Here is a 6817-nt window from a genome sequence, read left to right as displayed (position 1 = left end):
GTAGACACAGTTATATCAAGAGTCTTGGTGGACACTGGTTCCTCCCTCAATATGATGCCCAAAAGCTCCCTTGCTAAGTTGACCTTTGAAGGACTCGTGATGAAATCGAGTGAGCTTGTGGTGAGAGCATTTGATGGATCGAGGAGGACCGTGATTGATGAAGTAGACCTGCCCATGAAGATTGGCCCCCATACCTTCTTCATCATGTTCTTTGTAATGGACATCCATCCAGCTTACAGTTGCCTACACGAAAGACCGTGGATTCACTCTGCCAGAGTCGTTACTTCAACGCTTCACCAAAGGTTGAAATTTTTAGTGAGCAAGAAACTAGTGGTCGTAGAAGGTGAATAAGACTTTATGGTGAGTAATCTCGCATCATTATGTTACATTTAAGGAGAAGGGGAAATAAAGGAAATCGCATTTCAGTCGTTTGAACTTGTCAACGTCAAAATGGTTTGCCCTATAAGGGATGAATCGAAAAATGTTGAATTTCCGATGGCCTCCCTCCAAGATGCCTTGACTATCATACGAAAGACACCCTCTGGGATGGGGAAGAACGCTCGATCTGCCTAACAATAAGGACCGTTCTGGTTTGGGATACAACTCCAAAATTTTGAAGAAGACGTCGCTAATGCCTGAAAAAGGATATGTCCTCCCATTATCAGAATACTTCTCAAGTGCCGGCCACCTTGTTGACGACCATGTATGTGCTTTGGAGGAAAATGTAAGACTAATCTTTAAGAGGACTGAAGGAAGGGGTTCCACCAAGTGGAACAAGATGGAAATACCAGTAGTGACAATGATTAAGACGTAACTTCCCTAGTTATTTTCCATTTTAATCCAAAGATCCCATGTTGTGCCCAAGGCATGGGGCAATCATTTGTAGGGCCTCAATGAATTTCCCTTTTTTATCGTTAATGAAAAAAATTCATGTTTTGCATTCAATTTTGTGATCCTTGTCTTTCATTTATTTATTCATTTTTCAAAAAAAAATGGTAATACTTTTCCTTAAAGTTCCTTTTAATTCAAATCATTTTTCTTTCTTACATATCAATAAAAACATGAACCCTAAATTGTGTAGATCACCCTCGATTCCCACCAATGACAATTCCGCTATAGTCTCATATGACTTTGATAACCCGATTAATCACACCGACAAGGATTGTGATGAAGATGATGAGCTCCCCAAAGAATTGGAAAGATTTCTCAAGCAAGAGTCAAAGGTCATTCAACCACATGAAGAGTCAGTGGAGGTGGTCAATCTTTGAGCAAATGAGGAAGCCAAGGAAGTCAGAGTGGGTCCGGCCTTACAAGAAGAGGTCAAGACAAAATTGATCCAGCTCTTGAAGGATTACATGGATGTGTTTGCATGGTCATACCAAGACATGCCCGACCTCGATATTGATATCATGGTCCATTGTCTACCTCTCAAAGAAGAATGCCCTCCCGTGAAGCAGAAGCTGCGAAGGACTCGTCCCGATATGGCCATGAAGATCAAGGATGAGGTATAAAAGTAACGTAGCACGGGCTTTCTAGCAGTCTCTAACTATCCCCAATGGATTGCCAACATTGAGCGTGTGCTAAAAAGGACGGCAAAGTAAGAATGTGTGTAGATTAAAGAGATCTAAATATAGCAAGTCCCAAACATGACTTCCTACTACCTCACATCGATGTACTAGTGTACAACACCGCTTAGTTCTTTCTTTTCTCCTTTATGGATGGATTCTTCGATTATAACCCGATTTGCATGGCTCAAGAAGACATGGAGAAAACAACTTTCATAACCCCATGGGGCACCTTCTGCTACAAGGTCATGCCTTTCAGATTAAAGATATCTGGCGCAACATACCAATAAGCCATTGTCACACTCTTTCATGATATGATTCATAAAGATATCGAGGTCTACATTGACGATATGATCGCCAAATCTCAAATCGAGGACGAACACCTTATCAATCTAGAAAAGTTGTTCGAGAGGCTGAGGAAGTTCAAATTAAGGCTTAATCCCAACAAGTGCGCGTTTGGTGTAAGATCTGGAAAATTGTTAGGTTTTATTGTCAACCAACGTGGCATTGAGGTAGATCCCGAGAAGGTGAAGGTCATACAAGCTATGCCTGCACCCAAAACTGAGAAGGAAGTCTGAGGATTCCTTGGTAGATTAAACTACATAGCTATGTTCATATCTCACCTAACGTCCACTTGTGAGTCGATCTTCAAACTTCTTCAAAAGGATGAAGCTGTCATTTGGAACAACGATTTCCAAAACGCTTTTGAGAAGATCTAGGAGTACTTGGAAAAGCCTCATGTTTTGATGCCACCTGTGCCTGGAAGAACATTGATAATGTACCTTACTATCCTTGAAGGATCCATGGAATGCGTCCTTGACCAACATGACGAGACTGGTAGGAAGGAACACGCTATATACTACTTAAGCAAGAAGTTCACTGATTGTGAGAGGAGGTATTCGATGCTTGAAAAGACTTGGTGCACGCTAGCTTGGGCCGCCAAACGCTTAAGGAAGTACATGCTCACTCATACAACATTGTTAATCTCCAAGATGGACCTTGTCAAATACATCTTCGAGAAGCCTGCTCTAACCGGTAGAGTATCCTGTTGGCAAATGGCTTTGACTGAGTACGACATCCAACATGTCACTTAAAAGGCCATCAAAAGAAGTGTATTTCTGACTTTTTACACATCAGCCCTTGGAAGACTACCAGTTTATGCGCTTTGAATTCCCGACGAGGACATCATGTTAATCAGAGACTACAATATCCTTGGCCCCGAAGAAGGACTAGATCCTGGATCTTGTTAGACATTGGTATTTAATGGAGCTTCTAACACTCATGGCAATAGGATTGGGGAAATCATCACCTCCCCACCCGGTTTCCACCTCCCCTTCACTGCAAGGTTGTTTTTAGAATATACAAACAATATGGGGGAGTACGAGGCTTGTATCTTCGGTATTAAAGTTGCATTGATCTTAGGATCAAAATCCTTAAAGTCTATGAAGTGCGATTAAATATTATGCAGATGGAAGATTATTATTTATTTATGTTTTTTTTTGTGGTTACCATTTTCAAAAAAAGCAAAAAGTAAAAAATAAAACATCATAGATGTGGATGAATAAAATTGTATTTTATTGATGATAATCAGGAAAATGCCCAACAATGTTCACTTCTCCCTTAGGCATAGGAGAAGGATTTTTCTTTAAAATAAATGTAAACAAATTACTTAGAGCGATGAATAACAATAGGAACATCAACAGCAACCCAATTGTTGCAAGTCTGACCATGCGTCACAAAGTTGGCGCAAGCTTCGTCTTCATCACCATTGTCCTTAATAACGGCAGTTGAGTGTTGATCATTCTCATGAATGAATCCTCCACTGCGGAAAATTGGTTACACAACTTTAGTTCTGGTGCTGAACGGCCCTGGTTGAAAACCCAATCCGGCTCTATTCTTGTTCTCGGCAATCTCCACCATACGACCCCATTATTAGTGTTGCCAGCCTAAATTTCCTCTTGTGTGTATTTCAAAGAAGACATGGGTGCCCCAGTTTTCTTCATTTCATCAATAATATACAAGGCCTGGAACGGCGTTCCAACCTCCTCCTCAGCATCAACATAAGTGAAAGATGACAAATCGCTCCCCAACAATGCCTTCTCTGCACCAACAACAACAAGATTGTCGTTCTTCATAAATTTCAGCTTCTGGTGTAGAGTAGAAGTCATAGCTCCTGCTTCATGAATCCATGGCCTTCCCAACAAGCAACTGTAGGTCGGGTGGATATCCATTACTTGGAAAGTAATTTAGAAATCACTCGAACCTATCTTAATTGGAAGGTCCACTTCACCAATGACAGTTTTACGAGAACCGTCGAACGCTTTGACAACCACACCACTATACCTCATTGGGGCACCTTGGTAAGAGAGTCTTGACAAAGTTGATTTCGGAAGCACATTTAAAGATGATTCAGTGACAACTAATACATTGGATAGAGCGTCCTCTTTGCAGTTCATTGAAATATGCAATGTCAAATTGTGATTTATGTCTTCCTCGGGAAGCTCTTCATCACAAAAGCTTAGATTATTATAAGAAGTAATATTGGCAACTATGTGGTCAAACTGATCCACGGTCACATCATGCTCAACATAAGTCTGCTCTAGCACTTTCTGTAAGTTTCTTCCTATTAAAGAAAAATATTGTACCAATTTAATTAATCAACCCGACTTAGTTGTGAGTACTATTTATCGACGCGAGTCATATTCTTGCCTCGCTTTTATTAAATATTTTAAACAAACTTGCTTTATCTTCTACTTTAATTTTCCTTCTCATCAAAATTTGATTACCATTAGATTTACATAGCTACGGTAGATAGGGATAAGATTAACTATTGTTCTGTGTGGATTCGACAATCTTTTATATTATCCCGATACATTCTGTACACTTACAAAAAAAACATCAAGAAAAGGTAACACATTGAGGGTCAGGGTGTAACATCTCTAATTTTTATAAAAATATATTTGTATACTTCTATACATAAATTTAATAATTTTATGAAATATTATCTATTATTTTAAATAATTTAGTTTGCATGTGTACAATTAAAATCATTATGATATTTTGTGTGCTTATGATGAGTACATGCTTAAATGTATTTTAAATTATTATTTTAATATATTTATTTATATTTATCTATAAAATAATTAACTTAAATATGAGTAATACTATAGAATATTTATTTTAATTATATAAATATTAAGAATGAGTTTGTCTGAATTTTATGTTTTAAAACACATAATGGTTTCAATAAAATATTTGGGCTTTTACTTCCATGCACCGCCTTTTAAAATGAGTTTGAAATTCACACCTCTTAAATATTATCAAAGACATTATCCAGCTTTCTTCTTCCTTGTGCAATGCTCATCTGCTTTTCTTTTTTCTTTTTTTTCTGTTTTTTTTTCTCAAACTTGTCTCTTCAGATACGACCATTACAATTGGGCTAATAAAAATTCGAGATCTCATCTTTTATTTCCACCATAACTCATCATTTAAGATGCTTTATTTCACTCTGCTAAAAATTGCACCACCACTTTTAGATCGACTTTTTTACCAGGACAATTGTGGATAACAAAAACAGAGACCATATTTGAACTTCATGCAACACCCTGTTTCATTTCATATGTTCAAAATAAAAAACAATTACATTTTAAAAAACGATATTTCTGAGTTAACACTGTTATCTTTCCCGATTCTAATCAATTTGTTCGTCTTCTCAAAAAATTGACATCATTTTGGAATCCTTACATCAAAACTTTCAAGAAACACTATGTGTTTGTTCGATGTCTAAAATTGACGTCATGCCCTTTTTGGCATACTAGAACATTTGTGAGACTTTTCAAAAAAAAATATTATGCTGTTTATTTCTAATTTTTTATTTATTAATTATTTAGCACTAATTTATTTTGAGTTTTGTATAATCTATCAATCACATTTTGTTGATTCGAAGAACTTCATGATGTTTTTTTATCTTGTTTGATAGTAATGTTGGTCTCTTTTTGTTATTGAAAATATCATGGCTTAGTGCTAAAAATCCATTTGGTGGTAAAATTTAAGAGAGAGAGAGAGAGAGAGAGAGAGAGAGAGAGAGAGAGAGAGAGAGAGAGAGAGAGAGAGAGAGAGAGAGAGAGAGAGAGAGAGAGAGAGAGAGAGAGAGAGAGAGAGAGAGAGAGAGAGAGAGAGAGAGAGAGAGAGAGAGAGAGAGAGAGAGAGAGAGAGAGAGAGAGAGAGAGAGAGAGAGAGAGAGAGAGAGAGAGAGGAGAGAGAGAGATAGAGAGATAGAGAGAGAGAGAGAGAGAGAAGCTAGGAGAGAGAGAGAGAGAGAGATAGCGAGAAGAGATAGAGAGATAGAGACTAGAGAGAGAGAGCGAGAGCTAGAGGAGAGAGAGAGAGAGAGAGAGAGAGCTAGAGAGAGAGAGAGAGACGAGAGAGAGAGAGAGAGAGAGAGAGAAGGCGAGAGAGAGGTAGAAGGAGAGAGAGATAAGAGAGAGAAGAGAGAGAGAGAGAGAGAGAGAGATCGAGAGAGAGCGAGAGATAGAGAGCAGAAGAGGCGAGAGCTAGAGAGAGAGAGAGAGAGAGATAGCTCTCTCGAGAGAAGCGAGAGAGAGATAGAGTGAGAGGAGAGAGCGAGAGAGAGAGAGAGAGAGAGAGCGAGAGAGAGAGAGCGAGGAGAGAGGCGAGAGAGAGAGAGAGAGAGAAGACGAGAGAGAGAGAGAGAGAAGAGTAAATATATGTTATGAATGGGAATATCTTGTTTCCCAAAATATAGCCAGACTTGTCACGTAGGATGGTAGCCATAGAGAAATAATTAGAATAATGTGAAAATATGAGATCTAGAGATAAAGTATGAATTAAAAAAATTATGGAGTTCATGATTTATTTTGAGTGTGGTAATCGATGTTATTGTGAAAAGTTGTGTTTTATTCTATTCGAGTGTAAATTTTTGTTATTATCATTATTATGTGATAATTGATTGTGAGTTGATTATATGTGACAAATGAGCTGATGTGATAAGTGTTGGTTGTGATATACTAGTAATATTTTAGTGTCTATGAATGACTTTATTTGAATATTTGATGTGTTGGATAAAAGTGGATTGATTTCTTTATCCGTGTGTGTTAAGTGAGGCATGATAATACAAAGTGCATAACGATGAATAAGAATGATGAAATTCATATGTCAATATATTTGATGTTTCCCTTAGATTATGAGATATCACATGTTCCTACCCACGTTGAAGATGGTACTCTTAAGGA

Source organism: Lathyrus oleraceus, chromosome 7 (genome assembly GCF_024323335.1).
Source record: "Lathyrus oleraceus cultivar Zhongwan6 chromosome 7, CAAS_Psat_ZW6_1.0, whole genome shotgun sequence".
Classification (NCBI taxonomy): Eukaryota; Viridiplantae; Streptophyta; class Magnoliopsida; order Fabales; family Fabaceae; genus Lathyrus; species Lathyrus oleraceus.
Note: the sequence above shows the minus strand (reverse complement) of the source record.